Source organism: Notolabrus celidotus, chromosome 18 (genome assembly GCF_009762535.1).
Source record: "Notolabrus celidotus isolate fNotCel1 chromosome 18, fNotCel1.pri, whole genome shotgun sequence".
Taxonomy (NCBI): Eukaryota; Metazoa; Chordata; class Actinopteri; order Labriformes; family Labridae; genus Notolabrus; species Notolabrus celidotus.
In genome coordinates this window covers 19,289,975-19,311,144 of record NC_048289.1, presented here as the reverse complement: position 1 = coordinate 19,311,144, position 21,170 = coordinate 19,289,975, and the positions used below count along the sequence as shown (strand labels likewise).

The 21,170-nt window shown below is 40.8% G+C and overlaps 1 protein-coding gene across 3 annotated transcripts in view; it reads left to right on the top strand.

The window, feature by feature from the left end:
• The window catches only part of vti1a (vesicle transport through interaction with t-SNAREs 1A), a 158,367-nt gene that overhangs the window by 135,321 nt on the left and 1,876 nt on the right, over nucleotides 1-21,170 (top strand). The window lies entirely within an intron of this gene.

The window sequence follows — 21,170 nt, the reverse complement described above, 5'->3', positions numbered from 1 at the left end:
TCAGGGGGAGGGTGAGGGGCACGCTCCAGGCTGCAGCAGGTTCAGTAGGTTCTGAGGAGTGCGCGAATAATTTTGGATCCGCTCTGTTTCATCATCTCCCGCTGTCAGAAGTTTGTTTCAGAAGCAGGAGCCTAAACACTTGCTTCCTCGGATGATGTGTCACAAGTGGCACTTTGTTGAGTAGTCGTATTCCTCTCTGGCAGGTTTTTACGTAGCGGAAATGAACAGGGATTGTGTTGTGAGCAGGTTGTGATCTCTGTTTAATGTAAACCAGGGTCTTGTCAGAACTTGTATTCTTGTTGTGTAGTGTTTGTGTGCGTTTCAGTGTTTGATTTGTTTTTTTTTGGTTTGGGAGTTCCCACAGTCTCACCCTGATGAAACACCCCTGACATAAAATTGTGTACTGCCTTTTATTCAGTGTCTACGATTACAGGAATCTTCTGGTTATGTTAAATTTGTATAAACACGCAGCTGACAAATAATCTGGAGAGGAAGACTTACTTTACTCAAAAAGAGTCACTTAATTTGTGTTATAATGAAGGTTATGAAGAGCACTGTCAGTCCAAACTCTCCCTCAAGTGTTCAATGTTGTAGTGATCTTGTGACTGAGAAGGCTGTAGCATATGATTCATATAAATGTCATATTTTAAACTGTTCAGTGACCTCTCTTGCCCTGTGGATGGAAGCATCGCAACCCTAGGAAAGGCTTTCGGATATAATTATCACTACATATGATAAAGGTAATTACTCATAACAATCAATGAATTATGCTTTATTTGTAAAACACTTTTCATACAACAATATTGGAATACAAAGTGTTGTTCATAAGAATAAATACAATAGTAATACAATATATGATAAGATAAGATAAGAGATTCCTTTACTCGTCCCACAACGGGGAAATTCAAGTGTCACAGTAACAAAGTAGACAAAGTGCAAAAGAAATATATAAAGCAAACAAGAGCCTATGAAGTAACAATTATTAAAAAGTTATAAGCAATTCAAATTAAAATGAAAGAAGTAAAAAATAAGCATATCTTACACAAATATATATATATATATTATTGGTTATAGAGTCTGACCACTGCAGGAAGAAAAGACCTGAGGTGTCTCTCCGTGAGACACCGCGGGTGAAGAAGTCTGTCAATGTCATACGAATAAATCATTTGAAACCCACAACCAAAGCTCCTGATTTGTTTGTTCAGTCGGGACGGAGCATTGACAATTGTCAATAAAGTTTCCATTGAAAACTCCAACAAACTGGAGTTTATCATAAAGCATGACTTCAACAAAAAACATAAAGAACTACTATCACCTTTTGGGCATTCCAATAAAATCTGAACATGTAGAAGCTTCTTAAAAGTAGAATTATTGGTAAAACATTTTGATTGCATCAGACTGGACATGTGGTCTTGAACTTGGCTTACCAGTGTATATCAATGTGTATATTTCACTTGTCCACATCATGTGGGTTGACATAGGGTTTGTCATTTTTGCACAGGCACAATCAGGAACAAAAGCTCTTAAGTTTAGGAATCGGCTTTTAGCCCTGGTGTCACCGTGCCAGAGTATGCTGTTAGCTGACCAAACTTTCTAACATGTCAGAAACTTGGTCAGGAGCAGCCGATCAGGCCACGATCAGCCCTCGGACAAACTAATGTGGGGCCAAGCTGAAATTTGACCCGACTTCAGGATCAGTTGTGCTTCTCAAAAAATCTAGTCAGAATCAGCTTCGATTCCACTCAGTGAATCAGCCTGAGGGTGCAATAGATCCCAAACTTTTCTCTGCAATAGCAACCAGACCCCCTCAATGCAGGAGTCAAGCATTTAGGCTTGTACTGTTTTCTTGATGAATGCCACGCATGCATTCAGCCACTTGTAGAAAGCATGGTAAGGGATGACTCATTGGGCCTGGATCTCAAATGGGCATTTATGTTGTCTATGTATACCTAATCTACAGAGTAGTTTTTACCCACTTGAGGAAAAGTTCACTGAACTTTTGAAACACTAACCAGCTGAGCACTCTTCTTGACTGATGCTCCTGCTCTCTCTGCCCCAGCAATGAACTCCCTTTTTTTTTAAGTCCTTAAGTTTGCACGTTCATATAAAATCAAAAACAAGTGAGCCTCCTTAGGATATTTGAGTTTGTTTTTCGTATTTAATAGTTACACTTTGAAAGATTTTGTCTTTTGAGTTAGCTCAAAGTGCCCAAAAACTAACATTTTATAAGCCAACCACGTCGTTGAATCAATCACTCTGTTGCCAGAATACAAGAGGAGGTTGAAAGGTAGATGTAGGTGTAGATGAGGTAAATGTAGACCTATAGTCATTGGTGAGATGAGATGATAAAGTAAGTGATATGATTTCTTCAACACTTCTCATTCAATAAACATTTTCATGCAGGAAGAGGAATCCTTTCGTCATAGAACTGATTGTTGCTTTCTCAAACCCCATGGACTGCCTGTGTAGTTCAAAGGAGAGTGTTGTCAGAACCTGTGGAAGTGGGTGTTAAGGAGATGAAATGTTTTGGAAAGTGCCCGTGTGCATAAGGTTTAAGTGAATAAACAGATAAATAACCACCGGCCCTTGTAGAACGAGTCCCTCTGGCCGTGTGCCAGACAGGTAATTCCTCCGGCATAGTTTTGGAAGGGCCACAGCGAGCAAAGCCTGCCCCAGCAGTCAGACTGTCTGCACTTTTCTGCTGCTGATGGCATACCAGGGGCGCCATTTTCCTCTCTGAGACAGACAAGCCGGAGGATCTGATTGGACCTCCGCCAAAGCGCACTCACAAAGGCTCCTTTGACAGCAGGTCAGTTGGTTAACCAAGCAGTAGGCAGAAGGAGAGAGGGATAAGCCAGGAAAAAAAACAACTCGTCTTCACCTCTTCACCCTTGAGTTCCATTAAAGGGTTCCTCATGCTAAAAAAGATGCACCTTCTTGTTTGTCTAAAATTATAAAACACACATTTTTCGGTTGCTTGTTTCGAGGGAGTACAGGTGCATTCGCAACTGCAGCTGATGTTTGGACTGTTTTGTTTGCCGTAGATCTGCCGTAGTGTTTGCACTGAACACATCTGGTCTTTTTTTGAAACAAATGTGACCTTTTGACCTCTATCTTTTGTGCCAAAAGTAAGTAAATAAGTCAGCGGAGACTCTGATCTTTTAATGACCGAAGTAGTTTTAAAGCAGAGGCTGATATATTCAACTTTTCCAGTCTCTGTGATGAATGTTTAAATTCTATGACAGCAGCAGTTTTAGCAAACTCTGGAAAAAATCATATTATTTTTGTCAGAATTGTTGGAAGTTGCAACCAATTTCTGCAAGTTCTGATTCTCAGAGCAAATGGAAGTGTTTGGAGGAAACTCTGAATCTAGTACATTAACACTGAGTCTGCATTTCAGCCAAGATAAATGTGCGCTAAACCATTAGCTCATCCGTGTTATGGTGCTGATGGAGCCTCACATCTTCTATTTTCATCATAAAGCTGTGTTGGAGCTGACATGGTAGCGTTAAATAGCTGCTGATGTTCTCCTGTGTACTCGCGCGCTCATTATCTCCCCGGTCCAGGCCTTGCTTTCTCTGCTTTCTCCTGCCGCCCATCTCCTCCCCTGTGTACCAGCCGCTTTGCATACGACTGATGTTTAAATGCTGCATTGTTAACTGACGTGGGGTAGCCCTTTGCTGACCCGGGAGGTATTTGCTCGTTTGATCATGGGGCAGCAGTTTTAATGTATCGAAGCAGCGCCGCTCCGTAAAGCCCCCAGTATAAGTGGAGATGGAGGGCGAAGGCAGGACGAGGGATCCGTCGGTTGGTTGCTTGGTTGGCGGCCTGACAGTACAGAAGGAAGGTGATTATTAGAATATCTGTTGGTCAGCAAGGCCAAGGGGGACGCTGCTGACCCTGCACTTCCACTTGTGCTGTGATGGTGGGTGTTGGTATTCCAGGGGGTGTTGTGAGGATTGTGGCAAAGACAGAGAACAGGGCTCCATTGATGAGCAGTTTCAATATTTCCATCATGGTGTGTATTTCTTTTATTGTGAGGGTTTGAATATTTGCATGAAAGTACTAGCGTTTGTTCCACTCCTTGTTCTGTGGTTCCTCTTTTTTCTCTTGTTTGTCCTCTTGCTCTCTGATTTGCATCCTCTAAATCGGACCTCTCACCACAGCCAGCAGCCTCAAGGGCTTTTCTTCTTTCTTTTCTTTTTTTTGCTTTATTCCCCGAGAAAGTTTTGTTCATTTTCTTCTCATAAAGTTCCAGCTTAAGCCTTTTATATCGAGCCATCAGTTCAATCCTGCTGTAAAGTTCTCAACCTTAGTTTGTCACAAAAGACTGGGGAGGAGGTAACAGAAAGACCTGGTGTCATTGAAAAGCATCTTGCCTTTGTACGTGTCTCGCCGGGCACGAGAATCCCACCTTGCCTGCTGAAAACACACCACAAAGAAGTGTTGAGAAAGAGTGAAAAACAATGACACAAACAGTGTACAAGTTTGTGTTTACACCTTGGGACCTGAGTATCAAGACCCTGCTCGCGCTGAATCTAACCAAGCTCTGGCCTCTCAAAAGAAAATATCGAACACCCCAGCACCCTCCTAGCCTTTTTCCTTAGCCTTCTTTGCCCTTTTTCTCTTTCTATCCTCTCTTTTCTCTTTGGTTTTGTTTCTTGTGGGAAGTCTCTTAGCGCAGCAGTGACCATAGATACCAGGGAGAAAAAACAGTAAGAAAACCCACTTCGCTCGACTTGATCATTAATTTTTAATGGACAGTTCCCCCATGAATTTCCCATAGCATTCCATAGTGGGCTTGTGATGTGCACAACGTAGGGATGGAGATGATTCGAGGGACTTGATAGACAGCTCAGGGCCTCGTGAGGAGTGTGACCAGGTAAATCTGCTCCATCACAAACAAAAAAAACAGACATTTCTAATCTAATCTGCTGTATTTTCAGGTTTCCTAGCCTTGCACACGTCTCAAAATCTGATGGAATATCTTCTTTTTTGATGTCCACAACTCTTAGCATACTGTGTCATTCGAAATTATTTATTTGACACCGTCTCTGTGAACCTTCACCCTTCAAACTCCCTCCTGAATAATCACGTTAACTTGCTCAGGATTGACTCCCTCCCTCTACATCTATGTTAAACACCGCAGATCCCCACCTTGAGATCTCACAACTGGATTCTGCAAATATGGATTGGCTCTTGCATTTCCAAAAGTCCCAGAGCAGCCCGGGTGCCCCTTGACTTGTTGAACCACGGTTCACAGGGAAAGCAGAGGTGAAGCAGCAATCTGCATCTCTCATGGTGCCTCACGCCTACACAGCTGCTGAGAAAGAGAGCGAGGACGCCACATGAGTTTACCTCGAGCTGTGCAGGGAAAATAAATGAATTAAAGGAGTATTCTCTGTCTATTAACTCGAGCTGTCATCGTTTTTGCCCTGTGCTGCTTCTGCTGCTTCTTCCTCTTCTTCTTCTTCTTCTGTTTCCCCTTTCATTACCCTGTTTTTTGCTTCCTTTCCTCCCCTCTTTTTTCTCTTGCTGAGTTTTTGCAGAGGGCTGACCCCACATGGCTGCAGGCCCTGATTAGCCCGGCTTCAGTGCCCAGAGTCTATTGATCGGGCCTCTAGAGTACTAAGCAAATGTAGCTGGAGCAACAAGTCAATAACTCTGTTACTGCAACAATCCCTGTCACACTGATGCCCCCCCCTCCACACAGGGTGAGTGGTTTTATTTCAAAGCTTGAGAAGGGGGCACAATTTGCATTTAGGAAAGCAATGATGAGCCGACTGGTGCAACTTTCTGTCTGCTTCTCTGTCTGTAAGTCTAATTCCTCTCTTAACACTCACCTCTTATGTTATTTAACCAGTGGTATAGACTGTTGCTTCACTTTTCCTTCTTTTCTCAGCTTTCCCCACTCAACCCTTCCTCTCTTTCCTCTCTCAGTGCAGACACAGGGACTAGGGAAGCTAGTCTGCAAATTTAATGGAAGAGCATGGATTATTTAGACTGACTAAAGCCTCCCTTGTAGTGTCAAATGGGGGGTTGTGGGATGACATTATACCCCTACATTCTCTCTCTCTGTCTCTCCCTGTCTCCTCCTCTCTCGCTCTCTCTTTCTCTCAGCTCAACTCACCTGTCGGATAAAGTGTACCTGGTGGTTCACATAATCCTTAATTGTTCGGTGTTATTTCACACCAGATTGCCAGACGCGCTCCTGAAGTCTTCTCACATTTTGCTCAACGCTCGCTTGATTCAGACGCACACATGTGCAAAGTCTCTCTCGCACAATCTTTGACATTGTGACCTTTGGCTGGCTTAGTTGTTTCATAGCTGCAGGACAGTGCGGGAGGGGGGGAGGGGTTGAGGGTCAGGAGGTCAAGGTCAAGAAAGGGTCTCTTGTCTTGCTTACCTGTGGCATACAAACTTGACCCTTTACCCCACGGAAGCCAACTGAAGGAACTCTGTTTAATTGTTTTCTTTACTCGTGGATGTCTTTGTTTTCTCAGATATCTGATCTTTGGCCCATTGCAACCAAATTAATAACTGCATATGAAGAGTGGTCAGCTTTTAACGAAATTCCCAATTTTACCTTTTGTAGATTTTGCTTCATTTTTCCCTCTTTGCTTTACAAACAAATAAGCTTGTCTAGTTCCTTCTCTATCCTGTCAGAGAACTGCACCATGGCTAAGACTTAATGATGTTGGGTTACCCCTTTGTGTGTTTTTAGAAGTGCTTAGTTGACTTTATTTGGAGATAACAGATTTTATGTTTTGATACAGACTGTGTTTTCTTTTTTTTTTCGTCTCTAATTCATCAGCATGAGTAAAATACACACTTATTTTAAGCATCAAATAAAATAAATAGAAAGGGAAGTCCTAAGGAATATAGCTTTTTAAATGTTTCTCTATTTATTCATTCTTAAAGTCACTGGTTTGTGAAATATTTTTAACATTTCGCTCCCATCTTATTGATTATTTTACCAGTATATTTTGCATTTATCAAAAACTGAGGCAAACACAGATTTTCTGTCCAGAACAAATCTGGCAATGTGAACAAACTTTATCATGAGAAGTAGCCTTCTATAGAATAAATTGTCTATTTTTTTCATCTCACGTGTATAGGAATGTTTGCAGGCAAAATCATGGCAGTGACTTGGCCAGTGCAAGCTCTTTGTACATTTGTATAAGAAGTGGGTCAGCTTGTGTGGGTGTGTGCGTGCGTGTGTGTGCTCGCATGTTCTGTGCGTGGATGTGTTTTAGTGTGCATGCTGGTGGGCAATGTTGCAACATCAACCGTATCTGGAGACACACAGGATGCAGAACCTAAAAAAACCACACAGGAATTGAAGCAAATATTTGGAGAGTTGGTTTCGAATGGCAAACAAACACCGTGCGGATGAGCTTCCTCACCAGTTAATAAAAAACACACAGACATAAACACTAATATCCTCATCGGAGTCCTTGTCGCGGAATCCTAAACAGACGTCTTTCTGGGCTGATAAGTTTAAAGCATTGGTTTGATGAATGATTTTGTTTGGATGAGAAACCAGGCAACACTCAAATGAAACTATCAGAACAACTTCCTGTGAAGTTAAGAGCTTTGAAACGTACCTTTAAAAAACTGAGCACAAAATTTAAAAAAGAATATAATAGAAAAAAAGGAAATCTCTCAACTCTCAAAAAATTAGCTGTTTAGCTGTTGCAAACCACAGATTAAGAATAAGAAAAAAGACCAGACCAGACTGCTGTTCAAAAAGGAGGTAAAGGTGTCCAAACCAAAACCGTCTCAAAAATAAAATACATGAATAACCACTGTAGGACAGTCTTAAAAGATTACATTTTTAAAAAGCGATAACCTCAGTACTGTCTCAAAACTTTAAAAAAAAAAAGGGATTAGCAAAGAACTGTCTCAAAAGGTGCTAACAAAAAGTGACCACTGTAGACCTGTCTCAATAAGGACTAACTAAAAAGTGACCACCGCAGGTCTGCCTCAAATATGACTTACAAAAAGAAAAGACAGACCACCATGGGCCTGTCTCAAAACTTAGCCAAAAAAGTGACCACTGTTGACCTGTCTCCAAAATTATTTTTTAAAAGTGACTTTAGTAGACCTGTCTCAATAAAGACTTATGAAAAGTGACCACCGCAGGTCTGTCTCAAATATGACTTTAAAAAAAAAAAGGACCACCATGGGCCTGTCTCAATAAGGACTAACTAAAAAGTGACAACCATGGGTCTGTCTCAATAAGGACTAACTAAAAAGTGACAACCATGGGTCTGTCTCAATAAGGACTAACTAAAAAGTGACCACTGCAGGTCTGTCTCAAAAAGTTCTAACAAAAAGTGACCACTGTAGACCTGTTTCAATAAGGACTAACTAAAAAGTGACCATTGCAGGTCTGTCTCAAATATGACTTTAAAAAAAAGTGACCATTGCAGGTCTGTCTCAAATATGACTTTAAAAAAAAGTGACCATTGCAGGTCTGTCTCAAATATGACTTTAAAAAAAAGTGACCATTGCAGGTCTGTCTCAAATATGATTTTAAAAAAGTGACCATTGCAGGTCTGTCTCAAATATGATTTAAAAAAAAGTGACCATTGCAGGTCTGTCTCAAATATGATTTAAAAAAAAGTGACCATTGCAGGTCTGTCTCAAATATGATTTTAAAAAAGTGACCATTGCAGGTCTGTCTCAAATATGATTTAAAAAAAAGTGACCATTGCAGGTCTGTCTCAAATATGATTTAAAAAAAAGTGACCATTGCAGGTCTGTCTCAAATATGATTTTAAAAAAAGTGACCATTGCAGGTCTCTCTCAAATATGATTTAAAAAAAAGTGACCATTGCAGGTCTGTCTCAAATATGATTTTAAAAAAAGTGACCATTGCAGGTCTGTCTCAAATATGATTTAAAAAAGTGCCCATTGCAGGTCTGTCTCAAAAAAATTGCCCAAAAAGTGACCACTGTAGACTCGTCTCAAAAGTGACTTAAAAAGGACCTGTCTCTAAATACTTACAACAACAAATAAAAAAACCACACAGTCTCAAAAATGAACTCAAAACCAAAAGTCCACCACAGACCTGTCTCAGAAATTCCCCCCCAAAAAGTGCCCATTCGGTCTTATGAATTAAGAGGGCACCCCATGTAATGATTCAGTCCTCATCACAGTTCTGCCATGTTTGACTCCTGGCCTCTTCTCCTTGCTGCATTGCTTTCCTTCTCTCTTTACTACCCACATATCCTGTCTCCTTTCAGTCTCACAAGCTAATGAAGGCCCATGAATGAGTACTCAAAAAATAATTATATATGTTAATGAATAAGATAGAAATAAATAATTAATCTGATCGAGGGTCACAGCTTTTTTTAGCTACTACATTGACTTTATCCATATTTCATCTGTAAGTTTGAACAAGTTAGGTCAAATTTCACAACAGTAGAGTTTTGTCAGGTGTCAGACTGTATGTATTACTCCCTGCTTCCCTGACGCTAGCAAGCACTAATGGAAAAAACATCCAAGTATCTTTCTGTAAAAGTAAAACAATAAAAAAAAACACTCTTTGAAAAGTTATGTTAAGGAAAAGCTCTGCAGTAATTAGATTAAGAAGCACTGTGAGATGCCTAAGCAGTCTCTTTCCTACAAATCTCTGTCACCATATCGTCCCAGTAACAAAGCATGCATATGCCTTAAACCATCGCCTCAGGTGTCTCATGCTCCCCAAGCATCCGAGCTCCACTTCTCCACTCTTTTGTCTTCCCTTTTCCCCTTTTCTTTCTTTAGTGAAAGTCAGCAGGAGTGTGCACACATGATTTATGTGCTTTAATGAGATTTCAATACTGAACAAACAATAAAAATTTATGGACATCATCGTTTTGGAGGCCTTCAGCCCTAATGGATAATGTTACGCCCTTTTTCACGGCGGCCAGTAATCGGATCTGCAGCTGGCCCCTGGCCCTCGCAGAGTGTATACAAGGGGGATTTTGTGTTTTGGGAAATCTTAGCAGAACGGAGAAACAGGGAGGAATGTCATGATATCAGGGTGTAGGAATATTGCGTTAAGCATTGTATAATCCCGAAGAAAAGTCTTGGACGAATAAATAGGGTGTCAGTTTTAGGTTTATTTTTCTTACTGAAATTTGGGGATGTGAGCAGTCAGCAAAGTGAGCAACAAGAGCAGAGCAGGGATACGCTTCTCACACGAGCAGTGTATCCAGATTTGTATTCAATCCCAGGAAAGTGGACCGAGGAAAAAAGGAAGTCATTAAAATTAAAAGCAATTCATAACTATTAGCCGTTTATTCAAGGTTCAACCACCCTGCAATAAAAACTCTGTAAATGAATACAACTCTTGTAAATTAACTAATCTTGCAATGACAGACATTTACTCAAATGATCTAAATTCTGGGCCTTTTCCTTTGAAAGCTTCTAAGAATCAAAACCTAGATCCATCCACCTCAAAACAATAAGTATGAACTGTGTTGATTACAAACATAAGGCAAACATAGTAAAACATATTGTTTCCTACTCCGCTCCAGCAAGAGTGAGTGGTAGAAATTTCGTAAAAAGTAGAATGAAGTGAGTGGAAAAGAAGAAATAAGAGACTGAACGTCCGTCTGAAGGAGTAAAAAGACAACACAAAAGTGTCTAGAGACTTATATTGGGGAGGACAGAGGAGGATGAGGACTCAGGTAGGTAACCAGTCAGACTCAGAAAGCCACCTGTACATCACAACAGGACGAGCTGAAGCTGCTGCAGCTTCCTGAAATCGCTTCCGGCAAAAAAAGTTCGTAAAAATTCCAGACACAGTTGCAATGTATTCAGCCTCTCTCTTTCTCCTTCACCCACTCTGCCTATTTTCCATTTCCCTCTCCATCTCCTTTCCTCTTCTCTCTCTCCATTTTTTCATGTATCACATACTCTTGCATACACACATACTCTCCTCCCACGCTGAATTTTCCTCCCACTTTCTTCTTCCCTCTCTCTCTCTCTCTCCATCCTTCCTCTTTCCCTCTCTCTATCTCTCTCTCCCTCCTTGCATTGCTTATTTTTTTTTTTAGATATCTGGGAGAGAACTGGGTCCCAGTCTTGGGCTGCTGCTGCTGGCCGGGGTTGTTAGCCGCCGTATAAAAAATGGATGAACCTGTAGAGCCCTGGTGCTGTTCTCCTGTATCAAGCTGGTAGAAAGAGGGGGAGTAAAGTGGAAGACAGACAGAGAGAGAGAGAGAGAGAGAGAGAGAGAGAAAGAAAGAAAGAGAGGGAGTCAGGCTGACATGAAATACCCTGTTCAGACCACGTCCTCCAAATAAAAACCTGTTCATCTTTTATGTCAGTTTTCTCTGTTGTGAAAGAATAATTTTGTCGATACAGGTCAATAAAAGGTCTGCGACTTTTTAGAAATCAATAATCTCTGCAAAAAATATCAAGGGAGGGGGTTTTATATTTTGTTAAAGGTTTGTTGAAAGAACAGAATATGTCATTGTTATGTTAGAAACAGTTCATGCAGTTTTAGTGGAGTTGTAGTAAGATATAAGATTTAAGCCTCTATAATGAAAAATATTTGTTTTTTTCATAACTTTTTTTTTCCATTTAACATAAGTTAAAGGCTTTCAAAAAGAAAAAGTATGCAACAATTAATCACGTTGTTTTATCCGTAAATTGACAGAGGGTTAATATTACACTGTAAAAACTCCAACCACACCAACAATATTCGTCTCATTACTAGTAGAGGTGTGAATAAATATCGATACAGCAATATATCATGATACTTTACCTCAGATATAATATCGATATTTCCACTCTTAATATCGTTTTTTTGTTTTTTTTAAAAATCACATTTTAGTCAAGTTGGAACTAAAATACGACTTCAGTATTTCAAAAAACAATGAAATGGAAAAGTTGTTTTTAATCAAATAGTTTTGACTTAATTTGTCCTTTCTATATTGAGTCATATTGTGTGATTTATACAACATCTCTATTTTTTCTTAGTTAACTGTGTAGAATATCGCAATATATCACAATATTATGATATATCGTGATACTATCGTATTGTGGCCCAAATATCGTGATGCATATCATATCGTGAGGTTCTTGCCAATACTCACCCCTAATTACTAGTCAAAATACCTCATTACAATACAAAGATATTAACCTGACAAACCAGCTCAGTGTGGCCCAATAGTGGGACATAACATCAACAACAGTAAGTTTCATTAAACATTTAGTACACTTTGTTTCAATAAACTTATCAAGAAAATTTTGCTTGCTGCATTGGCAACCGTTTGGTAAAATGCAGGGATAGGTACCTTTTTGTGTTTTGGTATTTTATCCAGAAGTTGGTGCTTGAAAAAAAAAAAAGCAGCTGTTTTAATTTGCAAAGCATGCTGGATACATAGTGAGGCCAACCAGTCAAGCGGCGTCACTTTTTGGCACTTTTCTGTCTCATTAGTTAATAAACATGCATTTAAAGAAAACAGTGGTAAAACTATGAAGTAAATAAACTTTATGGAGTACTGGTTTAATCAAAAAGACTGTTTAGTTAAAGTCAACAAGTAACTGGTGGAGGGGGTCCGCTTGAGTTGATAAGATTTGTTCATTGTCATTGGGTCTGTCCATATCAACAACTATCAACACTACCATAGGCTGTGCTCATTTACTGTATGGCTCAATGGCAGATGGTATAGGCAATAACAGAGGGTACTAGAAAGAGCTACACATTTGCATAGAACTGCTGAACGCAATGGAAGTCTTCACACGGGTGCAACTTACGTTATAGTCCATCCATCCATCCATCCATTATCTTGAACGCTTATCCCATTAGGGGTCACAGGGGGCTGGAGCCTATCCCAGCTGGTGGGCGGAAGGCAGGGTACACCCTGGACAGGTCGCCAACCTATCACAGGGCTAACACAGAGAGACAGACTACCATTCACACACACACTCACACCTACGGGCAATTTAGAGTGACCAAATAACCTGGTGAGCATGTTTTTGGATTGTGGGGGGAAGCCGATATTATAGTCATTACGGTAACTTTCTTTTTGGCTGTATTACATTTTTTTTGTTAGCAGGCTTTTGAAGACATCAGCTGTGTTTGTAGTAAATAGTGATGGTGTCATTTACAGTTCTTTTTTTTGGGTGTGTATAACGTGTACAAAACTTGCAGCATTAATTATGTTTAACTCCATAAATCAGAAACTTCAATATAAACCTGATGTAATGTTGTGTTTTTACACTTCAAACCCTCTACTCAATCAAAAACATGAATGACTAAGAATCACATTAGTTTTTTGTCTGTCAGTCAACATTTGGAGAGATTTAAGCTGCCAGTCTTGTTTTTTTTCATGACTAGCATTTTTGATTTATGTAAAATGGGGAAAAAAATTGTTAAAACATGAGTCTAATTTTGTTTTAGAGGATATTTATCTTTATAGTAAGATGTTTCTCACACAGCAGACTAACACACTCTCTGTGTTAATTGTACTGTAAGCGTGGAGATGTGGGTTCATTCTTAAATACGGTTTTCCTTTGGGGAATTCCCTAATGTTGGATATTTGTTTGAATAATTACAGTAAACAGATTTCAATTAAAGACTCACTCCAGCTGTTTGTGTGTGCGTGTGTTTGTGTGTGTGTGTGTGTGTGTTTGAGAAATCATCACTTATCTTGAACACCCCCTTGGGGACAATAGATGGAACATGCGTGGCGGGATCAGATCTCTCCAACAAACAGGTCAAGTCATTATCTCAGCAGAGCAACATGAACCCGGTCTGATTGTTCCAGAACCTTCTGCCTCATTCTTCCTCGTTTCTTTCACTTGATTGAAGCGTCACACGTTTCTCACCTTTCTTTGCTCCAACTGGAACGATAGCAGAGCCGTCTTTTTCTTTTGTTTTGGCGTGTGGTAACCCCCAAGAAAGACCCATATGGGTGTGCGCGTGTGTGTGTGTGTGTGTGTGCGCGTGTGTGTGTGTGATTCTACAATGAAACATATATTCGTATTAGTTTGTGATAACAAGTCGATGCATTAGTTAGGAGTTACCCCTCACAGCGTTCCACCTCCATGTCCATCACTCAAACCATTTGTGAACACATTGATCCTTCCCTCCCCCCTCTCCCTCCCTCACCTCCCCCTCGCTCCCCCTCTCCCCTCTTCCATGCTGTATATTCCCAGGGTTTGGAGGGAGGAGAGTCAGAATGGCTCAGACAGCCATTGATTTTTATTTTATTGGTCTACTAGTGGAAAGAGGAGGGATCGGGGAGGGCCTGAGAGATGTAACTCTGCAGCTAAGTTTGTTCTTAGTTCAGACAGTGTGTGTCTATGTGTGTGTGTGTGTGTGTGTGTGTGTGTGTGTGTGTGTGTGTGTGTGTGTGTGTGTGTGTGTGTGTGTGTGTGTGTGTGTGTTAGGGTGGGTTGGGCCTATCTGCTTATGTCTGTCCGACTGTGAGACTGTTTTTGTTTTGGGTTAGGGGGTGTTACGTGTCTGTCTGAGAGAATTGTGGTGTGTGATTGTGTATGTGTCCAGTCACCTCTGAGTACTATCACAAGCTCTGTGTGTGTGTGCGTGTGTGTGCATGTGTGTGTGTGTGTATGTATGTGTGTGTGCGTGCATGCTTCTCCATGCCCACCCTTGTGTGTTTTGTGTGTGTCATTGAAGGGACTGGGAAATCTAGGGCGCTGATGGAGTTGGCACTAGGGACCTGCATGGACCCCAACAGACACACACACACACATGCAGAAACACACGTGCAGAAACACACACACACACACACACACACACACACACACACACACACACACACACACACACACACACACACACACACACACACACACACACAGCTGAGGTGTATCCCGGTGCTCATTAGAGCTGGTAATAAGGCTGTGCTTCTGGAAGAGGAGGGGGGAAAACAGGGAAAAGGAAAAGAGGGAGGGAAGAAGAGGGTGGGAAGGGAGAAAAAGGAAAAAAAAAAACGGGAGATTTTAAATTTTAATAACACTGGTACGATTTTGTAAATCTTTCCTGACAGAAAAGTCCTCATTATTTTCATCTGTCTCTGAGGAGGCTCTCCTCCAGCTCTGCCTCCCAGGGTAAATGGACTTCTCTCTCTCTTTTCCTCCTTTTTTCTCTCTTTCTCTTTCTTTCCTCACTCTTTCTGTTACCCTCCATCTCTCTACCTCTGTTTATTCTTGCTTTTTCACTCTCAATCGCTTTTATGTCCATTTCTGGCCTTCCTTCCTTCCTTCCGTCTTTCTATACTTTTTTGCTCTCCTGTGCACTCATCACTTTTACTCTCTTTCTCCATCTTTATGTCTCTCTTTCTCTATGTCTCTCTATCATTAGTTCTATATATATATGTGAATTCCACTAGCAAGGTTTTACCTGATTGGCTGTCTGCAATAAGGGAATAGCAGGAGCCAATAACGGACAGTTTAGAGTGCTGTTACTGGTCAGCATCTCAAAAACTGCTGATCTGTCCAAATATTAGGTCTCCTTTCTTTCCTTTGTTTGTTTGTTTGTTTGTTTGTTTGTTTGTTTCCCATGAGTCTGGGGTCAGAGATGTGAACTCAAGGATCATAGTATCACACTGGGTAACAGGGTTAAGCTAAACCCTCTCAGACTCTGTGCATCTGTGTAGGGTTGTAGGAGTGTATATGTGGGTCAGCATTCCGTCTGCACACTTGTATGTGTGCTGTGCGCATCACTCACACACACTCCTAAATTTCCCCCTCTGCACACACACACACACACACCTCACCCCCCACCTCTATGTCAAGTGTCAAAGCTGGAGGATGGATCCGGTTTGATAAGTTCTGTTCTGTCTGGCCACGTGTCAGGACGGGATCAACCATACAGTGGAGGGAAACCATGTTCTTCACTCTCATACCTCCCAATTTTTGGAGATTTTTTTCTATTTCTTTTTGGTGGGGTTTTTTAAGGGTGTGGGGGGGGTTCTATTTTTGTTCTGTAAGTTTTACTTGAGCTGCTTGTGTTGCTGAAAGAATGTAAATTAGATCTCGTACATGTCTTTTCCATTGAAGCTACTTCGTCTCCTGAGCTCATAGAGAAGTGCTCAAATGCCGGAGACTGAATATGAATCTGAGAATGTACTTTTAATCAGATCTACAAGTGTTTGTAAACCAATGAGCTCGCAAGGCGTTATTGGCGTGGGAAACTTACCTTAATGTTGCCAATTATTGTGTAAAATACTACACTAAGATCAGATTTATATACAGTACATGAACATTTTCTTTCCCCTGGGATTTTCCCTTTAAGATGGAGAGACTATTCAGCACTTTTTCTGTCATATGTATTTATACATATTGTGCTGGGTGATTCTTGTAGAAAGGTAACATCCTGCCCAGGACATAATAACTCACAGGCTGGAACTTTTCCAGCCTTCTCACGTCTGTAGGTGTAAAAGAGAGCGATGACATTTATAACCTCAGTCCTGAAGCAGGCAGAGAGAAAGAATGTGGCTCTTTACAGTGTAACACAGATTTTCAAGTGAAAGTGTGTTTGTTGAACATTGTTGAGTAAGTAACCGAAATTACTCACAAGTACAACTACTACAACCCTTTAAAGCCCATTTAAAATGGACTGAGGTTAAGTAAAAAAACTATGCTGTGATCTGACAAATCAAAATTTGACATTCTTTTTGGAAATCCTGGATGCCACTTCCACCGGTCTGAAGATAATCATAATTATCTTTATTTAAACTCGCAAGCCCTCATTTACAATGACAACGAGCATATAAAAGAAACATTAAAATGCAAGACGAGCAAATAAAAGATATAACCCTAAAAGAATGATGATCAATTAAAAACAGACAACAATTAAAAGTAATGTTACAACCATTAAAACAGGTACAATCAGAGGTTAAAAATGTTAAAACTAATGATTTTAAATGATTAAAAGAAACCAGTGCATTCATTTTTTAAAGTGCTTTGAAGTGAGTTCCATGCAGATGGTCCTAAAATGCAAAAAGCAGATCTACCCAGCTCAGGATTAACTCTGGGAACCTGGAGGGTGAGCCAATCAGTTGATCTGGTGTGTTTTGTTTCAGAGGACCAAACTAGCATTGAAGATAAGTGTGATGGTAGCATCCCAAGAGGAGAGGAACCACCAGTTTTTTTATCAGGGCAAACTTCAAAAGCCAGCATCCCTTATAGTAGTGGGAGGCTAGGTGCCCATGGCATTGGTAGCTTACACATCTGGGAAGGCACCATTAATGATGAACGATATAAACAGGTTAAGAAGCAACATATACCACTATCCATGCACCACCTTTTTTCAGGGAGGACCTTACTTAATACAGCAAAAACATGCCAAACTACATTTTGCACTCATTACAACAGTGTGGGTCAGTAGTAGAAGAGTCCTGATGCTAAACTGGGCAAGAATGGGACAACATACTTTAAAACTCAGAAAGTGGATCTTCAAACTCATGGAGTGGATCCTCATTGGTCTGCAGAGCTAATGTAAGCTGCATCAAGAGTTCCAGGGTCTTTTAGCCCCCAGAACTACTTTCCCCTGAACTAAAAGGTTCCTGTGCCCCCATTTTTGTCTGCTTTTTGACCGCGGGCTGAAGTCCCGGGTAGATTGTGCAAATCAGGCCAGTGACGTATGGAGAAAAAAATTAATTAATTAAATAATATTTTGAAATCTTAATAAAAAACTAAACTAGTCTGCATTCCCAGGAACTGCCTCTGTGTTTCAACAACTGTGTAAACTCCGCAAACACTGTTACGTTCAACTGAAAGTCCAAGGACCTTTGAAAAGTACTACCCCCCAAGCAGGGGCTTTTCAGGGGTGAGATTATCTACTCCTGAACTAAATTTAGACCCTGGTTCCTTCGGTCGAAACGCACGTAGTTCAGGGGTAAAGTCCCTAGGCCCGGGGTAAAGTTCCTGCGGTTGAAAAATGCCTTAGGTTGTCAGTGTTTGCAGTGCTGGGCTCTCTGACAGCTAGCTTAGTAGAAGTGTGCTGTTTGGTTTGGTGCTTCATCAGAAAAGCGATGTGTGAGGTTATGAGTATTCAAACACAGTTAAGCAACATACTTGCGACTTTGATTTGAACCCAGATTAGATATAACCTTCATTTTATTTCTGCTTCAGCTGCTAAAAGTTCAACTGGGCATTGCTAAATTTGCATCAAACTTCTGCGTGAGTGCCACAAATAAGATCATCTACTTTACACTACACTTCAAGATGTGTTTCGTTAGATTGGTGCACAGAGAATCAGTTTAGGTCAAAGCTGGTATTTTTGAAAATATCTGTCCCCTGAGAAGTTGTTCTTGAATCACAGCACTGTCATTTTCAACACTGCTTTGAACATTAAAGTGTTTGAAGTTTCTCAGTGTTGTTTGCTACCAAATCAGACTCCTTGTAATGAATGCAATTTTACAGCGCTTGGGCTCCTCATCCAAGAGGCTAAAAGCTAACTTCCTCTTCATTTTTTCTACCCCCAGGCCTCCACTCACCCTCCTCTATTTTTTTTTCCCCGGCTGAAAAAGTAACAAACAACACAAGGCTATCTGGATCCGTCTAACACACTCACACACTCATACACACACAAGTACCTCCTCTGGGTATTTGACTGGGATAAATAATCATTCTAAATAATGAATGTCAATTAATGGGGGGAGATGTGGCCTTGCTAAGCATGCTCTGATTAGTGTTTCAGTGGGAGTCTCTCCCCAGCTGCTCATCCAAACACCAGGATTGAGCAGGCCTATCATAGCATCCCTAATACTGCTGCAACAACATAGACATGTTGGGATTTGACAAATTTAGTGTTTTTGTCTTACAATTTTGTTCTTTATTTTTATACTTTGGGCAGAAAACAAGACTTTCTGTGGTCCTATGATTTTGAAATGCAACATTTACCTTAGTTGGAAAAGACTTTGTTCACAATACACAGAATGACTCATGTTAAAATATGCATTTATTCAAGGATAAACTGCCTACTTACAAGGGAGTACAACTTACAAACAGTAGTTGTAATGAGCTCTCTGGTGTTATCCACTGAGAGCATTACTGTATGTGAGTAGAAAGTCTAGTCCCTGGAAAGACCAGGGGCGTATAAAGATTTTATAACTGGGGTGGCCCAACCGGTACACTGACTTACACAGGGAGGGCCATGAGGTGTTCAAATTGCATTTATTCACCTTTTTTTTCTCCACTAATTGTGGTGTGTTTTTTTAAACTGCCATTGTTGATGTTCTGTGAGCAGTTCTTTTAATTTGAAAGACAAACAACAAAGGAAATGTAAAGCTGAACTCTCCAAGAACACAAAATGGCTACGTTTACATGAGACTTTTAACTCCTCTTTGATTCAGAATAAAAATCAAATCCTCCTTAAAAAGATTAAAAATGACCTTGTAAACACCTAATTCCAAATGAAAATGACCATTCAGAATTAAACTTAAATCCGAAGTAAGTGTCTGGTTTATTCTGATTTTAAATCCGAATTGAATAATTCCTCGATCATGTATATGTTCATTCAGCTTTAAATTAATTCTGGTCGTTCTGCGCATGCTCGTTCCCTTGTCCTGTCGCGATGACGCACATAATGTTTTTTGAACCAGGCTGTAAACATGTTTATTAATGCTGCAAAGATCGTCTTTTTTAATTGGTGTCTATGTGGTTTCCGGTGTTTCTGCAGCCAGCCTCAAGCGGATTCTCGACGAATTGCAGTTTATAACACTTCCACATGGGCTTCATAGTTTGAGACCGGAGGTTGCCGCTTGTTCCTACCCATATCATTGTCATTATGTGACCCAACGATGGCTGAGGTTTCTGCCTGCTTAAAGGAAATTTCTCCTTGACTCTTTAAATCAGTTTGTGTTGCCAAATGTTTTGCTCATGGCGATTTTATGATGGCTCTCTACACTTCATAACAAATAGCAGCCAGGAAAGTACTACATTAAACTTTAAGATTTGATTGATAAATGATTAATAGCTAATCATAGTTCAGAATAAATATCAATCTCAGAGGGGTCTTGTCACCACTGGCCACCCCTGGAGACACCCTTGGTAACAACACATCATAAGTGGTTGTAGTTTTAAGGAGCTTCTAAGCATGTCCTCTGTACAGCTGTGAGTATAAATATGTGTTTTGGAGTGTCTGTGTGGCTGCAGAAGTCCTTTGTGCAAATAAATTGTGCAATGTAGACAAAAAGCCGCTTCTCTGGGAAAAAAAGGAAAACACAGACAGCAAACACAAAGACGTAAGCATAAAAAGACCACTGTGATGCATAACTACAGCGAGTGGTGTTTTTATTTCTGTCGTCCTTTCTTCCATAGCTGTGGGTTTCTCAGCTAAGTGGCGAGCTGAGGCTACTGCAGGTCTGAGCCGCTGGACTGGAGCTCACCCGGTGTGTTGGGGCTCAGACTTCGGGGTTTAGAGGGTAGCAGGGTGACTGAGCAGCCAGCCAGCCAGCCCCACCACCTCCTCAGTGATAAATGACCACAGCATGGGCTATTCATCTCCTGCTTAGAGAAGTGGACAGTGTGCCCCCCTCCCTCCTTTCTCGGCCTCCCCTCCACATGTCAGCAAATGTGATAATTCTCTCATTTGTCAGGAGCAGCGGAGGGTTTTTGGAGTTTGTGTGCGTGTGCGTGTTTGTGTCCCTGCCTGTGTATGCGTGGTGGTACAAACTGGAGATTTTTTTTTTAAGGAACACACACAGGAGGTGAGTTGCTCCCACTCTTGATGCGAAGGCCTACAACTCCTCTGCACACCAGCACCCACTCCCTCTCTCTCTACCTCTCTCTCTCCTGTGTGTGTTTTTTGCTTCAAAGCCCCCTCTTGTCAGGTTTACTTAGGTCACAGTGGGAGAATTTTAAATGTGCAGAAGAGTGAGTCGTTTTATGGCAAATTCCATCGGTAATTCAGTGATTTTATTACCTCCAGGAAACTACTGAGCCACTTTTTCCACTTTATTGTGCAAATAAAGTTTTAGAGGCTGTGTGTACGTATTTTCGCGTGTCATGCTTGTTTATGTCTGTTTTTCTACATCCTTGTGTGTACACACGTCAGAGAGACATTCTTTACAGTGTGTGTATGCATGTCAGAAATAATATGTCAGTTTTTAAGACAGGAGAATGCTCAAAAGTGTTGCAGTTTTACAAATATTGTGTGTGTGTGTGTGTGTGTGTGTGTGTGTGTGTGTGTG